The sequence below is a fragment of the Equus quagga genome, chromosome 4 (genome assembly GCF_021613505.1).
Source record: "Equus quagga isolate Etosha38 chromosome 4, UCLA_HA_Equagga_1.0, whole genome shotgun sequence".
Taxonomy (NCBI): Eukaryota; Metazoa; Chordata; class Mammalia; order Perissodactyla; family Equidae; genus Equus; species Equus quagga.
In genome coordinates, this window is record NC_060270.1 from 34,420,475 (window position 1) to 34,443,284 (window position 22,810).

A 22,810-nucleotide genomic window follows, 5' to 3' on the forward strand; every position below is an offset into this window, starting at 1 on the left:
TATTAATCAGATATAAGTGCTTTGTGGCCAAAGCAAAGAGAAGTGTCGAATTAATTTGTCTTTTGTTTAGCTGGTTAAGTGCCTTTCATGTGTAATTCAACTCACGTCAGGAATGTTTTAAGGGATATTGAAAACAAGACATGACGTTACCCTCCAAAAGTTTACATTCCAGTAGCGCTATTATCATATGACTGACCAGGATTCAAAAATTGCTAAATGTTGTAAGAAAAGGACAGAACAAGAGCTGAGGGAATTCAGAGAACAGAGAGATTATTTCTAATTCGAGTGACAGCATGTGGAGTCAGAGAAGGCTTCTTGAAGGAAATTGCATCTGAGCTGAATGAACAGGATCTGAGGTAGGGGCCTGTTTCAGGACGGTGAGGGAAGTGTGCTGGTGAGAATGCTTTGCTCATTCTACTTGATGGAGCTCCTGAGATTTTAACTGTCTTCAGAGTTATAGCTGCTCTTCTCCAGACTTAAACGGAGTCAGGCAGGGATGACTAACCCATGGTCACTAAATTGCATGGAAGAGACAAGATCCACATAAGTATACTTTTTAAAAAAATATGAAGAAAACAAAAAGTGGCCAGTTTCAACTGTCTCCACAATATTAAAATTATATTGTGCATTTTGAAAGGTCTAAAATTTACAATGAAGCTCAGTGCTTCTCAACTCCTTTCATGACATGGCAACACAAAGAAACTGATAGTATTTCTTTGCTATACTGGGGTAAACAGACAAGCTACTTGCTACTGGAGGCAACTGGCCCAGAACCCTGGGTGCTCCAGGTACAGAAGTCTGATAGCATCAATTTCTGGCCACTCTGGGAACCCATTAGGCAAACACGATGTGCGAAGTTCTGCAGGTGGATAAAGATGATTAATAAAAATAGTTATCAGATTTATTCTGCCTGATAAATAATCAATGAATTAGACATTGAGACTGGTAAAGAAAAAAAAAGGGAAAGAAAAATTATTATGGTTTTTGATTGGTCCTACCAGGACTAGGCTATTTACCATGAGATAGAGAAATTTTCAGTATCACACAGAAAATAACATAATAGAACCCTGGAATCATGGTCGTAGCAGTCTAAACTTGAAAAGCCTCCAGAGACAGGAAATTTACCTATGGAATAAGTATGGGACTGGCTGATAAGAATGATATTTTGCATTTATCTAGTGGTCTCATTCCAGTAAGTTCAAAACATGGGATCAAATAATGCTCATACGCCAAGCAGGTAGAAATGTAGCAAAGAGATTTCTTAGAATCTCCAGTCAACAAGTAAAGCAATTCAGTCTAACTATTTGTTTCTCTGTTTAAAACCTTGTCTTGTTCTAGAAATTGTTTTAACTAGACAGAGCACATTAGTCATTCAAGAATTCAATAGTTCAAAGGTGGAAAGGTTAGAAAACAATTTAAAAAGTCTTTGCATAATAGAAAAAAATACATTTGCATGGATATAAAAAAGTTACACAATTGGATGCAGTGCTCTTGTGGAAAAATTCCTGAAAATCCTTGGTGCACCACCATACTTATTATTATATTAAAAATTCTAGCAGCTGTGCTTTTCTTCTAAATTAAAAAAATAAAGCAGTATCATGAGCTAATGCCACATCAAAGTGGCATGTTTCAACACTTCAATGTCATGTGTTGCCAGAGTTGAGTTTTCCAGCAGCCCTGGCTCACCCTACTTTTCTTGGAGGCAGATGTTGGAGTGGTCACTCCAGGCCAGGGAAGTCAGCATTTCTTGGTTCTCCTTCCAGATTGTGGTGAGGCTCTGGATACGCTTTATCCCACCTCAGTTTCTCTGGTGAGGCCCTTTGCCATGTAAACTGGTTGTGGTCAAATGGAAATATTTGAAGGGTTGCCACGTGGAAGAGGGATTTAGGCCTATTCTGCATGGTCCCAGAGGATAGAACTCGGATGAAGAAGATGGTAACTGCTGCGGAGAGATGGATTTGGACGCTACATAAAGATCAACTATAAGGTACGTAAGTCTCCTTAACACTATCTCTTCCTAGGACAAATGCCTCAGCTGTTCTATTTAATTTAATTCCTGCAACAACTCATGAGGTAAGAATAATTAATTTTTACTGACTAGGAAACTGAGAGAAGATAAGTAACTTGACTAAGGTCACAACGCTACTGAGTGTGCCAGAATTCAGGCCTGGATCAAGCCAAGACTCAAACCTGATCACTTGTATGAAATTAGCTCATGGGATTAACCAGAGTTACACTCCCTTAAAGAAAATGGAGTTGGAAGAAAGAGTCCCAAAAACAAACATTACTTAACAAGCAACAAGTTACTATGGGATTTGTAAATGATGGAGATGGGCCTAACATGTAAAGGCTAAGACTTAGGATTGGAGAGGGGAACAGCTGCCACGGCAACACATCTGCAACTATGACCTGTGTGGAACAATAATCCTCCTAGGGAAAACCTAGCTATTTTTCCAGATCCCAAGGAAATAGCTGGTGAGCTGACGCTCCGCTCAGCTGGTGAGCACTGAGGTTCATTTAGGTGAGGATGCTGTCAACTTTCCTTTGAGAAACTTTCGAATAAATGGAACTATCCCAGACAGAATTGGGAGGTGGTGAGACCCTTGCTCCTGAGGATGTTCAGACAGAGTCTGGATGTGTATATGTTGAGATGGAAGAACATCAAGATATAAAGACCCTAAGGTCACTTCCAGCCAAGAGAGTCTGTAATTTCCTCTGTGGAGGCTGTCTAGCCTAAAGTATTAACAAAAGGAAGGGAAAGAGAATATGTTTGAAGAAATTAGAAGAGATTAAGATCTATAACATACTCAGATTTCCACAAATTTCTGTACATGCAGAGTCGGAACTAAGGCCATGGCCTGCTCCAAAGAGTTCTCATGTAAAAATGAGCCATGTTAGCCTCGTGACCTGTGTCTTGAAGAAAGAATCCCAGGCAACAGGAAAAGAGATCTTCCTGCCCCCCTCCTGTCAAGAGAGAGAAGATGTTCCTTTCATGATGTTGTAGAAGAACAGACATTTATGACTTAAAACCAACAAGGTCTAGAGAAAGGAAGTAATTTTCCCCGGGTCTCTCAAGCAAAACAAAGTCAGGCTGTGCCCAGGAGCCCAGGTCTCCTGACTCCCAAGCTTACAGAGGTTCTTTCCACTGAGCAGCCCTGCCTGTCTGTCTCCATTCTAGGTGAGGATGTCATTTTGCCCAAGGCTGTCAGCTCCATGAGGGCAGGGCTTATCTCTCCCTCAGTTTTAACCTCTACGTGCCCAATGGTATGTCCTCCATCCATCCTTGGACCCCAACCTACTTTCCTAATCCAATTTCCACTATTCCCATTTACCAAGCTAAGGTACTCAGCTCACCTAAAAATACCAGTTAGAAATGGAATGTGTCTCAGATATCACCTAGTTTGACCCTGGCATTTTACAGATGAGAAAACAGGAGCTCCGAGAGAAGTAACTTAGCATCTCAGTCATTGATCAACACTGTGTGAAGTACCTATCATGTACCATGCCTGGTGCTAGGAGGTGCTGAGGGCTACCAAGGCCTATGGAAACCCGGCTTCTGCTCCCCAGGAGGCCACAAAGCATGGAGTGGGAAGGGTCTGGTGGCTGAGTGTGAGAAGCCGGAGGTGGCCTTGGTTCTTGGGTTCCGGTGTTTTATAAGGCTGATTCACAGGCAGACGTTGAATCTTTTCTGGGCTTCAGCTTCTCCAGTGATACCATGAGGGGTGAATGTCTTGCACATTTCTCCTCTTGGGGCTGTTGCAGTGGTAGCAGGATCACACTGGGGAACTTTGGAGAGGGCGCCCCAGAGGAGCTGGAGGCATTGTGGTATGTCTGACAGGGCCCTGCGGAGTGTTCTGCCAGTGAGCTAACTTTTTGGATTCAGAGGAGAGGACCTGGGAGAAACCAGGGGGTGGGGTTTGGAGTCGGGTGGATGGGAAACAGGAGACCTGGGTTTCTGTGCAGGAGCCTGACTTTGTTTTTCTGGAAGGCCCTAGGAAATTTACTTCGTTTCTCTGGATGAATGGCTGTGAAGATCACATGAAATTGCTTTATTAATTTATTTATTGAAGCGTAATTAGCATACAATATTATGTTACTTTCAGGTGTACGACATTTATACATGTTACAGAGTGATCGCCATATAAGTCTAGTAACCATCTGTCACCATACATAGTTATTGCAATATTAGTGAGTATATGCTCTATGCTGTACATTACATCCCCGGGACTTATTTATTTTATAACTGGAATTTTGTACCTCTTAACCCCCTTCACCTATTTTACCCATCCTCCTGCCTCCTTCTCCTCTGGCAACTACCAGTTTGTTCTCTGTATCTGTGAGTCTGTTTCTGTTTTGTTTTGTTTGTTCATTTATTTCTTTTTATATTCCACAAATGACTGAAATCATATGGTATATGTCTTTCTCTGTCTGACTTATTTCACTTAGCGTAATACCCTCTAGGTCCATCTATGTTGTCCCAAATGGTGGGACTTCCTTCTTTTTTATGGCTTAGTAATATCATAGTATATATACATATATATATATAAAATATATACCACATCTTCTTTATCAATTCATCGCTTAGGTGGCTTCCATATTTTGGCTATTGTAAATAATGCTGCAATGAACATAGGGGTGCATATTTCTTTTGAATTAGTGTTTTCATTTTCTTTGAATAAATACCCAGAAGTGGAATTGCTGGAAACAAAAAGGCTATGTACCGAATGGTAGAAGATATTTACAAATTATATGTCCAATAAGGGGTTAATATCCATAATATGTAAAGAACTCATAGAAATCAATATCAAAAGAAAAAAATCCAATTAAAACATGGGCAGAAGACCTAAATATACATTTTCCCAAAGAAGACATTCAGATGGCAAACAGACACATGAAAAGATGCTCAGTGTTACTGATCATCAGGAAAATGCAAATCAAAACCACAATGAGACATCACTTCACACCTGTGAGAATGGCTATTATCGAAAAGAAAACAATAAATATTGGTGAGGATGTGGAGAAAAGGGAACCCTTGCTCACTGTTGGTGGGAATATAATTGGTGCAACTGTTATGGAAAATAGTACAGAGGGGGGCAGGTCCGTTGGGGTAGTGGGTAAGTCCACGTGCTCTGCTTTGGGGGTCTGGGGTTCATGGGTTCAGATTCTGGGTGTGGACCTACACACTGTTCATCAAGCCATGCTGTGGCAGCATCCCACATACAAAGTAGAGGAAGATGGGCACAGATGTTAGCTCAGTGACAATCTTCTACAAGCAAAAAGAGAAGATTGGCAACAGGTATTAGCTCAGGGCCAATCTTCCTCACACACACACACACACACACACAAAAATGTATGGTAGTTCCTCAAAAAATTAAAAATAGAACTACCATATGATCCAGCAATTCCACATGATATTGCTTTAAAAAGACTGATGCACATATTACCTGCAGGCAAGTAGTGGCACTTGTTCAAAGTTAATTCCCTTTCCTTACTTTTGTCTGATGGAAATGAATATCCAGCCTATTGTCAGCAACAAAGATTTGCTTAATTTCAGGTGGTTGTGACGGTATACTCCGTATCTACGGGAAAGGGTTTAAGACCACTGGCACACCTATCCACGGGAGTGTACCCAGGGGTAAGGAGAACAAATATGTATTATTTGGTTGGAGGTGAGAGTGGATGGACACAACCAGCAGTGCCTCTGCATCTGAAAAATAATTTTAGGAACCCTGCTTACCTTAGATCATATAAATTATGCATATTGTTCTGTAATATATCCAGGTTTACTTTGATATTAAAACAGTGCTTAAAACAGTACCTGGCATGTAGTGAGGGCTCAATAAATATTGTCGAGCAACTGAATTAATTTTTGGATGACAAATAAGGTTTTAAAGTATTTGCCGCCATCAGGTAAAATTCATGTTCCAGAAAGATGCGTTATACTTAACTGTGGCCTCCTGTATCTTGCTGCAGAATCCCGCACCCCCACCCGAGGAACATGAAGCCCGCAGAGATTCCTCCTTCTATTCTACAGCTGAGAAATGTAGGTCCACATATATAAAGCAATAAATACTGAGTTGGTCTAAAACCCAACTCTCCAGAGTCCCACCCCAGCCTTGTACTACTGAAATACACTGCTTTGCCCTCAAGTTTCAAGATCTTCAAGCTTTCACTTCTCTACAACATGTCTCCCTTAGGCTCCTCCACACACAGTACTTAGAGGCCAGAATTAAACTTTGCTGGGGCTGGGTTTCACGATTTGACAAATACTCTGTTTGACCATGTTTGTTTTCAGAATCCTCAATGTTCGCTGCTTGAATAGTACTCTCTGTGAAGGGCTTTACAACTGTTTTGATTGTTTCTTCCATTTTTGTCTCAAGAGTATTCAAGTAAGAAGCGTTTAGGGGCTTATAAGAAAAATTCCAAATCTGGCCTTGTTTCTAAGGAGAGGAGATTGAGGCCCAGAGGGAAGAAAACTTCTCAGCCAGATGTTGTCCCCACAACAGCAACTTAAACTCCCCAGTTTTGTTCCTTTCAGGAACAACTGTAGCAGACCAGTTTGCCTTCCTGGGCACGATCTCTCTGAAGCTCAATCTGGGATATCCAGATGGAGACATCCAGTCTTGCCAACCTTGCTGCCACCTCGCCCAAGATCTTCTCTTCCCACTGTATCAAACATTTCCTCTTGCCTCCTGTCCCCTCCCTCCCCTCCAACTCTTCCTCTGCCCAGCATTTGCCTGGCTGTCGGAACTTGTTTCCTGTCAGTCGCATCTCCCTAAGCCTAGATACACCCCAGTGCAGTATTCCTGACAGAACAATGTGATGTGGTGATGCAAGAGCCCGAGGTGTCAAATTGGGCGACTAAAGCAGGGGAAGGTTAGAATTTCTTCCGTCTGGAAGGACAAACACGCGCACAAAGAGAAAAGCTAAACAAGGAAGCCAATTTCCCATCCCTTGTCTTTCCCTTGCCTCTCGGTCCTGATCCCAAAGCCCCGTACCGTACCTACAACGGATCTTCTCTGGACTAAGAACCCACTTGACTTAGAAGGAGCAGCTAGTTTGAGCACCAAAGAACAGGACATTTTCAAGGTTTCAACACACTCCTTGTTTTGTCTTTCTTGTTTGTTTTTACATCAGCCCCACCCTAAGCTCCTGCTGGTGCAATGGCTTCAGCTAGTGGCTCAATGCCATGGAAGGGACATTGCTCAGAAGGGGCTGTGGGTGCTCAGGGCAATCTCCTCCCAGGAAACCAAGCCCCCTGATCACCTTCCCCTGGCTCTTACTTGTTCATTTATTTGACACTCAACACTTGTTAAGATCCTGCTATATCTTAGAGATTTTGCTTGGAGCAGGGAATGGGAGTGGAGAGAATGCAGAGATCAACATGGAATGGCTCTGTCATCCAGGAGATCACCGTCTAGTGAGAAAGTTGGATATATAGGCCAATATCATGGTCTACTGTGAGGATGGGGCTCTAACTGAGGTCTGAATGCAGTTCTAGAGGCCTCAGAAGAGGGTGTGACCAACCCCCTATAGGGATCTAGGAGCAGTGACTGAGGAGGTGATATTTGAATGATAGCCTGAAGGATGAGTAAGCTTTGTCCAAACAAGTAGGAGAAGCAGGGCATTGTAGGCAGAGGAACAGCATATTCAAAGGTGGGAGGGGTAAAAGAACATATTGTTTTCCGAGAATATGGAGTTCATGGAGACTAAAATCCCGTCTATGCTGGAGGTAGGTGGAAATGGAGGAGATATCTCTGAATAAGTTGATTGGGGCAAGACTGGAGGTGTTCTTAACAAGATGCCAAGCAGTGTGGCCTGTCGTGTGGGCACCACAGTACCAATAAGATGTTTGGGCAGAGTAGAAATGTGAGTAGATCTCTGTGGCAGCGGCAGGAACTCTCTTCCCCAATCACCTTCCTGCTGGTGACCCACACTCTCTGGTTTCATCTCATTAACCTTCAGTCCTACTCTCCTCACCAGTAAAAAAGGGCAGCTTTCAGCGCCAACCTCTTTCCAGAAAGAGTTTCCCCTCAGATGACTGACTCCAGGGAGCTGGGGCTCTTCCACCCACGGCTCGGACGTCTGGACGTCCATATGAGGTGGGACAGTGAGTGGTGAGGCAAAGAGCTTTGGCTTCCGATAATCCTGGTTTTGAAAGTTGGCCCTCTGCCTTTTATGAGCTTTATTATCTTGAGCAAGTTACTTCTCTCTTCTAAAGCTTCAGTTTATTCTTTGAAAAATGGGCTTGAAGGATACTAATGCCTTCCTCATTGCATGTCCTCCAGGAGGCTTGATTTGTAGCACCTGGAAATGCTTTATCAGTTGGGCGTGCGATAGGCCTGTCCAATTGGTGTTTCTCAGCCCTGTTACTTAACACACCCACATGACTTTGACAGTGCTGCCCAAAGGCCCAGGCAAGAGGGCCCTGGCTTTCCTTTTGAGGACAGGTACCACCGCATAACCCAAACACAAAAACAAATAAATCTGAAGAAGAAGACATGGGCACTTCTGTCATTCCAGATCCAGTACTCAGAGCTGGCACAGCAAGACTCTTCACCAAAAACACCTCTTCTTGTTACAAACACCATTAGGCCCCCACATCTTCAGATCTTTTGCCCGATGTCCTTGAAACATAAGACAACTCTGTCTGGATGCTGTGAAAGTTTACACGTTGTGCCATTACCGGCTTTGCAGAAGAATACTGCTTTGGAGAACAGAGAGGATTTGAATGGTTAAACACTTAGGTAAGAGAAATTCAACAATGAATTAACGTGTCAAATTCTTCCCCTCAGATAGCATAAATGTAATAGATCCTTGATCAGAAACTACTGCTGAGTGTCTATTTTCTTAGCTCTCTTTATGTTCTAATTCATGACTCTGGAGGTATTCCTGAATTAGCATGGATTTCCAACTGTTTCATGCATCAGCTGAGGAATATTTTGCAAAATTAAATAATTCATATTACTCTTAAATTTGTAGAGATGTAGATTGTCATATAATCTATATGACAAGTGTGACACAGATTCATAACATTTTCAAGTAAGTAGGCATTAAAAGCCGGCATCATAAATAGTTTACTTTTTTAAAGAAATAGAGAAGATTTAATTAAATTTTTAAAAAATTAAATCTAAAAAGTTAGCTTGACAAATAATTTTTATTTAAAATGTTGATATCTATTAATTTTAACTTATTTGTGGTTTCCTTTTTAGTTTTAATTACTAATTTTTGATATGTAAAATATTTTTGAAGAAATTTTTGAAAATGTAGATAGGAAGGAATTTTAATTTTTTACTATTTTACAGTTATTTTCATTTATATTTTTAATGAAAATATATTCAAATTTTGTACACTTTGAGTATAATTAACAGTTTGTTTTATAATCCTTTAGATCAGTGCTGTCTAGTAGAACTTTCCGCTGTGATGGAAATGTCCCACATCTGTGCTGCCAAAGCATTAGTCACTGGCCGCACGTGGCTATTGAGCATATGAAATGTGGCCAGCGCAACTGAAGAACTTTTACTTTAGTTTTTATTAAATCATAGTTGATTTAAATTTAAATATCCACATGTGGCTATTGGCTATTACATTGGACAGCACATTTTTAAGGTCCTTGACAAGGAGAATAAGTCTAGATGATAATAGAAATAGAAAAAGCACAGGATGCAGTCCCGCTTGCTTTTGTTGACTGTGCTTTTGGTGTCCTATCCAAGAAATCATGCCAAGGCCAATGTCTTAGAAGCTTTTCCCCTATGTTTTCTTCTAGGAGTTTTGTAGGGTCAAATCTTATGTTTAAGTCTGTAATCCATTTTGACGTGATGCCACTTAGATAAGGAGTATAAAATAGTCAAACTCATAGAATCAGAGAGTAGAATGGTGGTGGCCAGGGGCTGGAGAGAGGGGGAAATGAGGAGATATTAGTCAAAGGGTACAAAGTTGCAGCTATACAAGATGAGCAAGTCCTAGACATCGACAGTACAGCACAGTGCCTGTAGTTAACAAGACTGCATGGTATACTAAAAAATTTGCAAAAAGTGTAGATCTTATGTTGTGTTCTTATCACACACAAGGATAATAATAATCATTATAATAAGTAAGCAAATAAATAAAAGTGCAGAAGGAAACTTTTGAAGGGGATAGATATGTTTGTGGCATGGACTGTACTGATGGTTTTGTGAGTGGATACTTATCTCCAAATTCATTAAGTTGCATACATTAAATATGTATAACTTTTTGTGTGTCAAATATATCTCAAAAAAGTGGTTTAAAAAGAAAGATTGCCAAAGGCAAGCCTATAGTGATAATGACACTAACACAGATGATACGGAAAAAAGCATATAAACTGGGGTTTTACCCAAAAATCCAGAAGCATTCTATGTGCTATATATGGTTCATAGTTTAAATTTGCTGCTACAAGATAAGCCTCTGTTGCTAATTGAAATCACATCCTTTGGAACAATTCAAAGATTATATTCCTTTTTTTTTTGATCTGTCCAAAGACAGAGAAGCATAGATCTTATTTGACCTGACACACATTCTTGAACACGTGATGGGGAACACTATTAAAGCAATTTGATTTAGTAGAAATAAAGTATAAAATGCACTAGAAGAAATAAACAAAACAGTAGAAGATCTTCAAAGAAACATTGAATTATGGCCTCTGGAGGAAAATAAATTTAATTTTGAATTTATCCTATCCTCTGTTATTTGACATGAATTGTTGCTTGCTGGTTATACCATTTGCAAACTATTACAACCAAACAGATCAAAGTTTGACTTTGTCATTTTTAAAGTTTATTCATTTATTCAAAGAAAATGATTTTTCCAAATTGAAAATTACTATGTCAAATAGGCAATGTAAGTGACTTTCCAATAAAATCAGAAGAAAAATTATGAGAAAGAGGATTCACATATAAACAATCCCCAAACTAGCTGTAGAATCTAGTTTCTGGCTATTATAGATCAAAGTATGGTCTCCATTAAAGAGAAATTTGAATAAATTGAGCAATATACTGCTATATTCAGTTTTTTGTTATAACATTCCAGTGTTGAAAAAAATTGGAAAAAACTTACGAAATATTGTGAGTACTAGAACTCTAAAGGCCTGTGAAAATTGCGACATACGTAATGGAGACATATAATTACTTTCTGTGACAGTAATACTTTATAATACATGATTCCTCACAATGCTTACAAGTGATACATAAAATGTATTGGTTCATTTTTTGAATCTAAGTACTGCTTTAATAATTTTATTAACAATTCCTGTTGCTGTTGTCTGAGACAAGTGGATGAATGGGATAATCTAGTTCTGAGCCCTCCAGGAAAGGCCTGGAATTTTTTTCTGAGAGCTAGAGAAATAGGATTCCTGAAAGACAGACGTCCAGGTCTGTAAGATTGGGGAAGGAGTGTTTCTGGTTTTGTTGTGATGATTTCCTTCTTATCGTTGACTTTGATACTTGTTGAGAACACAGACTGCTAATCTTCTGTGAGCTCAAAGATGTCTGGGTTTTCCAATTGTTAGATGTTTAGCAAGGCTAACTCCCAGGACCAAGTGACAAGGAGACCTGGGAAAGACAGGTGGTGTCCGGGTGTCTGGGAAACATTTGAAAACAAGATCAGAACTTTTTCCCACTTGGATCCCTTAAACACAGTCTCCCTTGATTTGTAAGATCTCATACATTCTGAAGGGCATTTAAATCTGCACATTCATAATCTTTCCATTCTTCTTATACAGGCCTCATTTTGCATGAGGCATTTGATACAGGAAAGAACTCATGAGGTGTATATTTTAAGGGAAATTATATCTAAATCCGTATCTGTATCCACATCCATATCTGCAACTATATCTATAGCTATGTGTCCAAAGTCTTTCTGACTTTCAAGTATGCAATTTCCAACTTGTTACCAGTGAAAGAAATCTAGCCTGGACCCGCCTTAGAAGATGAAGGTATGAAAAGGAGCATGTTTAATGCTTAGATTCTTTGAAATGATTGCTGTGTGCAATACACCTTTTGTTAGGTGTTTTTCTTTTAAATATCTGATTAACATAAAATTTTTTATATTATACAAAAACATAATACCATGATTATGGAAATAAAAAGCCACCCACAAACTTACTATCTTTATAAATCATCTATTTTCATTCTTTCCTGTCTTTTCCAAAAAAGCATATTTTCTCACAGTGTTGGACATGCAGCACAAATATAATTCTGCATTCTAATCTTTTTCATAAGCATCACACAATGAGCAATTCCAATGTGGTCTTTATAATGACCTATTTGAATGGCTTCAAAATATTACTTTAGTGAATATATTGTCATCTGTAATAGCATTCCAAAATTATCGTGAGACATTTACATTATCTCCAATTCACTTCTATTATCAGTAATACCTCTTTGGCCACTTTTCTGTCATGCCTTTCCCTAGGCTTGAATTATTTTCGTAGAATAAATCTCCAACAGTGGAATCATTGGATCAAAAGAGATGGGAACCTGATGAAATTGTTGGTTGTTACTTCTTTTAATTTATTTATTTTTAATCACAGTCTTCCTCCCTCATTGAAGCAAACTAACTTACTAGTTTACCAGCTCACTAATTAACTAGCTCAGTGTCCCAGTTTTCTGGTATGTTCCTGTTCACGGAGTCCTTTACGTTTGTTCCTTCCTGAAAATGAACTCTGGCTTACATATCTTCTTTACACAAATAAGTTGCAGTGATAATTTTCGCCCTGAAGCTTCATCACTTCAGAGAGCTATTGTCTGGCTTCAGAGAATTCCCCATCTGCAAAAGTGTCCATGAGACACAGTTTCAGTGATTGTGAAAGGAGCATACTGATAGGACAGGTAAAGACTGGGCTCCTGGCCATCCGTTCTGTCTCTGGCCAATTAAGTCTTTGCCATAGCACCTTGGGATCTGCCACCAACCTGTCCCACCAGCTCTTGTGAAAGTGCAGGCGACGATGTGAATGCGGGCATAGGCAATCACCATACACACACTCTGCCTAGGACTGGCCTAGATCCCGAGAGGGACTCATTGGACTCTCAGATGTAATCTTTACCCTCAAGAACGCTGTAGACTGAAGAGATAAGATATATATGCTCTAAGAATGTGGCTGAGAGTCTGTGATTCTATAGAGGTTCACGAGAGCTGGGCCCTAAACTAGAGGGACAGATAGGAAAAGAAGAGGCAGAAAGGAGTATGGAGGACATTTAGTTTGGAGGTATTAATTAATTCATCATTCAGTCGATAAGAATATCAAGCTCTGAGCTAGGTGCTGGGCACACACACACCTGAGTTAGACAGTATCTCAGTTTTTCAGGAGATCACAGTCTCACGGGAGAGACACTCATAAGAATATCATTACCATATGGTGTAACGCACGCTCTTACAGAGGAATTGATCCAGCCATCTTAGAGGCATGGCCAGATCTGCCTGGGGAAGACAAGAGACCTAACAGAGAAGGAAGCTTCCCTCCAGACTAAAGGGATCTGGAGTATTTCATGGAGAATACATGAACAAAATGGGGAGGCAGCCATAGTAGAGGGGAAATAAGACATTGCTTTTAGCCTGAAGACCTGGGTTTTCACCTGACTACTGCTTTCCAGGTGTGTTATTGCAATTAGGTTCCTCAAAGTCTCTGGGCCTCAGTTTTGTCACATGTAAAATGAGGATCGTAGTACTTCCACAGGAACTGCTGAGAGCTTGAAAGAGAAAGGAGGTGATAAAGGGCCAAGTAAAAGAATTTATCATCATCATCATCATCATCGATATCATTCCATACGAAAACGCTTTGGAAATTCTGTAGCTCAGTATAAATGAACAGAGTTACGGTGTGATGACTTAATTATTACCGCGCTTACCTGTCCTCATCCTCCAGGCTGTTGCTTACATGTGGAAACGAAAGGGTGTGGCTCTGAGTGAGCAGAGTTGACTCCTGCCACCCACCACATCTTTTCTTCTTTCGGTAAATCCCGTCCTGTAAGGCCTCAGAATGTTAACTTTGCATTTGTAGTCCTGAACAGGATTAGTAGCATTTTTTTTTCTTTAAGGAAATTAAATCATGTAGAGTCTACTAAAGCAAAGGATGTTTAAAGTGCATGGAGAGTTGGCCACATGCCCAGGGTTCACCTATTCACCCAGGCATTACTGCACAGGCCATTTATTTCATAATTTCTCACGAGAAACCATGGCAATAGCCAGAGATGACAGAGGTGACAGATGAGTCAAGGAGAGAGGGTGACTCAGAGGCAACCATCTCAGCCCCCTCTAACTGGCATCCTTGAGCTTTCCGGCTTCCATAGAGAGCTATACTTTTGTTTGGCTATTGCTTTAAGGAGATTATAGGATCTGTATTCCTGGAAGCCTCCTTCCCGTTTCTTCCCTGGGGCTCTTCAGATCATGCTCCAGTTCATTCCTTTGTAATGACAAGAATTCACGTTCCTTGGGAATTTATTCTATGCCAGGAATTGTGCTCTGCCTTTTACACTTATTATCTTATTTACTTCTCACCACTAATGCACAGGTATGATGGTCATCACCATTTTACAGACGAGGAAACTGGCGCAAAGAAAGTAAGTCATTAGCCAAAGTAAGTCCAGGAATGCCCAGTAGAGCTGGACACAGGTTGTCGACCACCAGAGCCCAGGCCTCTGACCGTTTTGGAATTCTGCCTCCTTCAGGTAGGAAAGCCTGGGACCCTCATGTCAGATGACAAGTTCAGTCACCTCAATGGTGAGTCAAAGCTGAGGACTGTCTTAGAATTGGCTTCTCGTAAAGCAAGAATGACGGAGGAGAGGAAATTAGCTGAAGGATGTTCTAGGCAGTCTTCTCCCTGTGCAGGTAGCCAGAGAAAGCCTGGCTCAGGGAACCTGTCCTACATGGCTTCTGCTGGTGGTTCGAGGAGGTCTGTGGTTTACCTTAGTAGGGAAGAGGACAACAATTTTGGAAGAGGAAGAGCCAAGCTGTTGAATGACTCTCTTCCAGACTCCACCTTCCTGTATTCGTTGTGCAATATCGTTGTGAAATCTGTTTTTTCTCTTGAGAAAATGTGATGAAGTTTATAACTCCAAACTCAGCTCTGATCAAGTCTCCTGCTGCTCGAGAGCCTCCAATAGTGATTTCCCATGGCCCCAGTCAGCAGCCTCCAAACTTTTCTGAATATGTAGCCCCACCGGTAAAAAGATTTGCCTGTACTTCAAATAGATGTATAAGTGTGTGTGCATGTGTGTAAAGTCATGCCAATAAATTATGCCCATTATAAAAATAAAAAATGGAAATTATAAGAGAAGAGATAAATATGAAATAAAGAATACTTTAAAATGTATGGTAATGTTCATAACATCATACTGTCTTTCCTACCATCTCAAAGTATAAGCAACACTCCAGGTGGAGTTCATCATTAATAATAGTGAATGTAAACCCATATTTCAAGCATTTTTCCTGAGAATTTTGAACTTTTTTTTGGCCGACTGCTTGCCAGATCTGATTAGGTCATCATTGGCTTTAACCCCTGAAACGTGGCCAGTGGAAAGCCAGGAATAGGAGAAAACAGCTCTGCCATTTTCTTGTTGTTTGCTAGTGTTTGCTTTAATCATTATTCTCAATGTACGGGTTCTTTGCAGGAATCTTTTAAGAAGATTTGTCCATTTTTTGTCAGGGGTTATTTAGTAAAATCTGGGTAAAGACTCTCTAAATCCAAGAAACTAGCTAAAGAGAAAGGTAGTATGGGTACCTCATGGGCTCTCTGGGGCATAGAATCCCCAACTTTCCCTCAGAATAACCTTAGTTGGAGATGTGACACAAAGCCACTTGGCACAGGGATTCAACAAGGGTTCCATAGTCAATCTATATAGGAAGCAATAGGAATTTTTACCTTCTTTTGTGTCAATAAAATTAAATATAAATAAAGATTCCAGTATGATTTACACACCCTCCTGGGAGCATGACTCTTCTTTGGAAACCCCTTATCTACCAAGATCAGATTTCTTAGCCTTCCAAGATCAGTGACCTACTTTTTTAGACATACCTCCAACCATAAGCAACGCTACCCGTTCCCATGATCACCCACACACTGCTCTGTACAAACACACTGCGCTGCTCATCTTTCTCTGAAAACTTTCTTTCTCTGGGCCTTTGCCTAGACTGTTCCCTCTGCTTGGAACACCCTTGCTCTCCATTGCTATCCTTCAAATTTTTACTCAGCTTCCGCCTCCTATGTAAAATAATAACATATCAGCTAACATCCATTGACCTCTTGCTACATGCCGGACTCTGTATTATCTCATTTAACCTTCACAACAATCCCAGGAGACAGGTACTACTATGAGAAAGCTGAGGGACAGAGACCTGCCCAAAGCCACACAGCTAGGAAATGGGGAAGCCAGGAACCAAACCCATGAGGACTCCAAATTCCCACACTCTATCACTGTATGTGTGTTTTACTTTAAATTTACTTGTTTGAACAGGTAAAACCTTCACCAAACCCTCCCTTTCTTCCTACCAGCGGGGAGATGAAATTAGTTGCTCCCTCCTTGAATTTCCACAAGAGCTTGTTTGTAAATATCATGTAGTACTTACTCCATCTTGCCATATCTTGCTGTTATGTGTGTGCATCTCTCATATCCCCACCTACACTATAAGCTCTTTAGACATAGCAAAGACTTAGTAAATGTGGTCGTTGAATGAATGAATGGATGGATGGAAAAAAGCCAAGGTCTTAGGTTGGGTATGATTTCTTTAGAATGCAACTTGATATTTTCCTGATGGCCTGAGGTACAAACTACAAAGATATATGAGTCTGGGTCTGTGATATATTACAAAAATGTCAACTAAAACGGAAGACAAGAGTTTCATTTCCCAATATTTATAAAAGCACTTAAGAGTTATACTCTTTAATATATGTTGACTGGTTAATAAAGGCTCAAACTTATATTTATATAATCTAATTTTCCAAAAAACTGAGTGCAACAAAAAGCTCTCACCTTGCAAACTTGCGCTTGATACCTTGGACGACTGGGGAAGGACTTTTGGGCAGAGCATTCTAAAGTTGACAGTAGTTAATGCAGTTTACAGAAGAAACTTTAGCTCATTTAATCCTGAAAATAACACACATACAACAACCCCCCGCACTCACAGTTGAGGAATTTTTCTTTCTGCACTTTGCTGGTTGAGAAACTGAGACTTACGGTGTTGAAGTGACTTACCCAATAATCATATAGCCAAGAAGAGAGAATCCATACCCAAACCCAGGCTTTTGGACTTAAATCCCTTAATCTTTCCCCACTCTGCTCCTCAAATACAAAATGAATCCTAGAATGTCAGACGTTTGTGCTATCAGAAACTCTTTACCACGGGCATAGAATAAATAGCCTCCCTTTTGGTGTTTTGAAGTGCTGTTCTGTATAAGCCTGCAGTCTTGAGGATGGTGCATGGCAGGGGGGAACTAGTGGCTTCTAATCCCTAGATGACTAAACAGAAGCCCAGTCCATCTGTGATAAATATCCCTTCCAAGGGCCACAGGTGTGCACGGCAGAGTGAGTGTCTTTCTTTTCCGCCTCAGTGCCGAAACCATCATAGAAGCATTACATTCTCCACTCAGCCAATTAATCCTTCCTTCCTTTTTAAGTTTTCATATTAGTGTTTGACTGTGTCCTTATGCAGAGGGACAATAAATAGCACTCTGATTGATTGATAAGCTGCATAGTAAATGGACTGGCTGCCATGCACCTACTGGAGTCAGGGACATGAGGATGTATAGGGAAGGCCTCAACCCTAGTCCTTGAGGGCTGGAAGAGACAAAGGCAGGACCCAGCGTCTCAATGCCACCTTTCCCACCTTCTCTGAACATATCATCCACACTTCGTCAGATGGCAACCATGGGCTCCCTTGAAGGAAAGGCCATTGAAGCCACCTTCAAGTGCATCCTACATAAAAAGGGTGGAAGTAGGGGTAGAAGCCAGATTACTTTGAGGAGTCCCTAGAAGACAGAACTAGAGGAAAGAGGTGAAAATTAAAAGCAGCCACCTTCCTGTTCATTACAAGGCAGAGCTTCCTGACAGAGATGTACAACAGAGAAATGGGCAGCCTTCTGAAATAGTGAGCTTACTGTCATTGGAAGCATTCAAGCAGAGGCTGGAACATCCCTCCTTGAGAGTGGCATATAGAGCATATGTTTAAAGAGTAGATGGTTTGACTAGTTAATAGCCAAAATATCCCTTCCAGTAATGGCATTTTGTGTTCCTCCAAATATTCCACACTTGAATGCCTTGGGAGATGGGTTCAGACAAAGCTCATCTGTTCCGTAATACTTGGCCACAGTACAATGCCTGCTGCCTGGTCATAAAGCATTTCACAGACAGCTGTTACAACCTCTATTTCAGAAATGCAGTGAAAAGGGAATTCAGAGACAGGTGAGGGGCCTGACACCACGTGAGCATGTGGGAAGAGGCCCCCAGCTCCAGAGCTGCCCAGAGCCTGAGCCTACACACTTCTCATCTAGATCTTAACTCAGTGATTTCCAACCACATGCAATGATTCCACCACCCCTGGGAACGCCTTTGAGTTTTTCCCTTCTAGGTTATAAAGTCACGCAATCTCAGTGTTAGAAAAGTCTTTGAAGTCGTGGAGTCAAGTTCTCTGGCATCCACAAGAAAGCAATGTTTCCCACTGACTCCAATTAAGATATAGAAAATAGAATGAGCCCCATGGAATTCTAAGGAATTCTGTCTGGGCTCTGGGATAAACAGGGCAAAAGTCATGGCCAGGTCTGCTGCTAGCCTGTCCCAAGGAGGCACAGAGCCCATCTTTACAGAGGGAAGAGTCTGAGTTCCAGGAACGGGGGAAGCATAATATAGTTTGTTAAGGTTGCAAGCACTTGGAGCAACAAGCAACAATAATGGCCCAATTAAGAGTAATCTTTCTCTTGAAAGGTCTTTGCGTTTCACGGATGAGGAAGCAGCAGGATCTAGGAGAAAGCAATGAACTGGGAATCAGGAAACCTGTGCCACCACTGACGTGCTGTGTGCTCTCCGAGCACTTAACTTCTCTGAGTCTCAGTTTCCTCACAAGGATGACCATGGGAGCCCAGGCTTGATTGGAGGATCCGATGAGATCATGGATGTGAAGCACTTTGTAACATTAGACAAATAGGAGGTGCTAATATGATGATGCCTGCTTTAAGTGCTTTTTCTGAAGCGAATCAAGGTCATTATTCTCTGTTTCGAGATGCTGAAATCAAGGCAGAGAGATGTGAAGGGACATGGATCCCGCTTCATAGTGCCTGGACCAAGAGGTCTCCCTACATTGGGAGGACTTCAGTGGCTGCCCATGGCCTGGTACTTCCTCTCCTTCTGAGAATGGCACCATTACATAACTGTCTGGGGCGGTGCCCCAGACCACAGAGATTTCCTTCTGCCCAGCTGCATGAGGTACACCTATTTTGGGATGGAATCAGGAAGATGGCCACTTTCACACCAACTGGGGTGCCCTAGCACCTACCTCTCTTCTTCCCACACTCCCACTGCCCACCCTCCACTCCCCACCCCCTGCTGTTGGTATGGGCTCTGCTCTAGGGCAAAGGGCTCATCCTCTTATGCTCCCTCAGATCAGGGAAGTATCTCTGGCCTCTCTCTGGTTCTCTGTCCCTAAAGAATCTCCCAGCTGTCATCTACCCTTTATAACTGTCTCCAGAGCATTCTCTCTTCTGCTTCTCCAACACTGTGGCCTCTTCTGTGAAGTTCTCTAACCATGGGTTTCCCCAACACCTCCCTGCCCCTTGCAAGCTCCCCCTCATCATCATCTTCATCTCAGAGAAAGAAATGAAAAAGAAATTCAAGTGACTCATCGGTGCACGTAGCAGGAGGGGAGAAGCAGAGAGAGTGAGTTTGTGGGTCCAGATGAGTATGTCTGCAGGCCTCTTCACTGCTTCACACGATCTGCTGAGCTTCATGAAAGAGAAGATATAAAAATCTGAGCGGTGCCATATTGTCTCCAAAAGCAGCCGGCGTGAAAATGAAGTGCGACTGCCACCTCCTCATAACGCAAGGCAGCTCCTGCCTCACATGCTCAAATGTGGCTCAGAGGCTGGCTGGGCAGCCTCAGGAAAGATGCCTATCGATCAGCCACTGAACCTCAGCCACCCACCTGGCCTGGGGCTCCCCCAGGCCTCAAGGCTGCCCTCTCCAAGGGCTGGGGCTCCACTCTTTGTCAGGCCCCCTGGATCACAGCAGTGTCTGCTGGGGGCACTAAGCAGGGAGCCAGCAAGGGGTGCCTTCTCTGGAGGCACAGTCCACCAGCAGCCCTGGGCTTGGCAAGTCCTGAATTCTATGCTCTTTGGCTGGCTGGAGGGCTGCTAGACCAGGATTCATACTGAGCTGAGTGCGCACGATGAGGGGGAGTCAGAGTAGGTGGGCCTGGCACCTCCATCAACCAGAGAGGCTCTGCTTTAATCCACTTTACATACTGGGCATCTGCCTGAGATTTCATTGGGAGAAACAAAACAAAAACCAGAGTCCAGTGCAATTACAAACAAAAAGAGCAAACAATCTTGGAAGCCCCCATCCATCTAACCCCGTGTTTCTCGAACTTGAGCATGGCTCAGATCTCCTGGAGGGCTAGATAAAACACAGATGGCTGGGCCCCTCCCCAGAGTTGCTGAGTCAGTATGTCCGGGTGGGGCTGATATTCTGTATTTCTAACAAGCTCCCAGGGGTCCCCAATGTTGTTGTTCTGGGGATACACTGTAAGAACCACTGATCCAGCCCAAATTTTCCCTTCAAAGCCAGGAGAGGAGACTCCTTCAAGGTACCTTGGCAAGTTAGAGACAAGATAGAATAGAGGCCCACTCTCTGATGGCCCCTCCTCCTACCACCCACCCAACCCCACCTGGTCCAGGGCTTGTCCATCACACCCTGCACCTGCTCCAGCACAACAGGACCCTGGACAGAGAAGGCCACTCAGACCTGGGCTCTGGGGTGACTTTATCCCTGGGTCAGTGATTAAAGGGGAGCAATTCTAACCCAGAGCCCGTGCTCAGCCAGCCTGTGTGCCCCGTATGGGGAAGTTGCATCAGACCCTCAGGCCATCAGGATGCTTGCTTCTCCAGACTTCACTTCTGCATGGCTTTATTTATCATCGAGCCTTCTACGATCTCCTTTCTTTATTCTTTCACCCAACACATCCTTATTGAGATCTTCTAGGTGCTGGGTGCTGTCCCAGATCCTGAGATAAAGAGAACTCTGAGACTCAGGTCCTTCCCTGCCCTCCAGGACTTCACAATCAGGGAGGAAAATGAACCTGATCAAGTCACTGCCTTGTGAAAGGAAAAGAGGAATGGGGAGGGTTTCATCTGGCAGGCAGGAAGACGTTAACAGATGAGAGGCATGGGGTGGGGAGGACACCTTCAGTGTAAGGATTAAATAAAGAGAAGCATTAATGGAGTATGCACTGTCCATCAGTGGCTTTCCATACTTGTTTTATCCTCACAACCATCCCTGTAGGAGGTATCGTTATTAAATCCTCGTTTACAGGTGAGAAAACTAAAGCTCAGAGAGGTTATGCAACTCACCTGAGGCCACACAGCTACTGAAACTCAGGTTTTCTGACCCCAGAAGCCCATCTCTTAACTACAACACCATCTTATCACTCTTAGCACGGGACGGACAGCTAGTGCCTGTCTGGAGGGTAGGGAGGAGGAGGTTGACTGAAGCTCTGGAGAGGTGTGGGGGAGTTGTTGGAATGTAGAGGGAAAGACAGGTTGGGGCTTTGTTTGTTGAGGAGCTAGACTGCCAGGATGAGTCATTTGAGCCTAACTCAGGAGGCTGCAGGGGCCACTGAAGGGTTTTGAGCAGGAGAGGGATGCACGGCACGACAGTGTTTTAAGGGAAGTCCTCGGGCAGCAGTGGGCAGATTAGGTTGGAAAGGGAGACACTGGTGACCAGAAGACCACACTGGAGGCTACTGAAGAGGTTCAGAAGCTAGAAAATGAGGGCCTGGCTTCGGCAGGTGGCAGGCACGGAGGGAGACGCAAGCGCAGATGGTCTCTTATCATTGTTATTGCAAACATTTTTTGACCACTGATCACGTGCCTTGCTATAGTAATTCATTTAATCCTGACAGTAGCTTCTACATCAGATCCCTCTCCTTTGGACATTTCTTGCCCCTCCTTTGTCTCTACTGATGGGTCCCCATGCCTGGCAGTTTTTCCGTTTGGGGATCGAGACCTGCAGCTTCTTCTTTGAACATAGGAATCACAGACTGAGACAACTCAGGATCCAGAAATCATGATCAATCTCAGAACAATTTCTTCTATTATATAGCTGAGGAAGCTGAGGTCTGGAGAGGATCTTTAACTTGTCCCATCGAGGAAGCCACAGAGCCTGGTCCAGAGGTGGGAAGTCTCTCTCCTACCTACTCCAGGCTCTGGCTTCCTACACCATCTCCCTGCTTCCCAGGGCCAGGCTGGAGGCCCTGCAGCTGTGGTGGTGCCAGATGGCATCTCAGTCACCAGGCTGGAGGGCGCCTGAGGACCCTGCGGTCAGCGCCAGGCTGGCAGCCCTTCACCCACACTGGCACTGCGGGCACAGGGCGGAGGCACTGAGTGAAGGGAGCACATGCAGGGAGAAGACAAGAATGTGGGTGACTCACACCCTTTGCAGTGTTGTCACAGCTGTTCAGGGAGCATCCCAGCCTGGATGAGGCAGCTGCCATCTTCACTTTGTCAGAGAGTCACTCTTGGCCCAGGCAGCCACCACTCTAAGAGGAGAGGAGATGGAGGTAGGCTATAAATGGGCAGCACTGTCCAGAAGAGATG

At 42.8% G+C, this 22,810-nt stretch overlaps 1 long non-coding RNA gene across 2 annotated transcripts; it reads left to right on the forward strand.

Annotated features, from left to right (window-relative positions):
* The first annotated feature begins 224 nt into the window (after positions 1 to 224).
* On the forward strand, positions 225 to 15,223 carry LOC124237865 (uncharacterized). Of its 2 annotated transcripts, XR_006888165.1 has the most exons (4): positions 225 to 356; positions 1,764 to 1,987; positions 5,555 to 5,635; positions 5,974 to 8,150. It is a non-coding gene; the product is annotated as an uncharacterized LOC124237865 (long non-coding RNA). The 2 variants fall into 2 exon arrangements; XR_006888164.1 differs by lacking the exons at positions 5,555 to 5,635; positions 5,974 to 8,150 and adding an exon at positions 14,525 to 15,223.
* Positions 15,224 to 22,810: the final 7,587 nt, after the last annotated feature.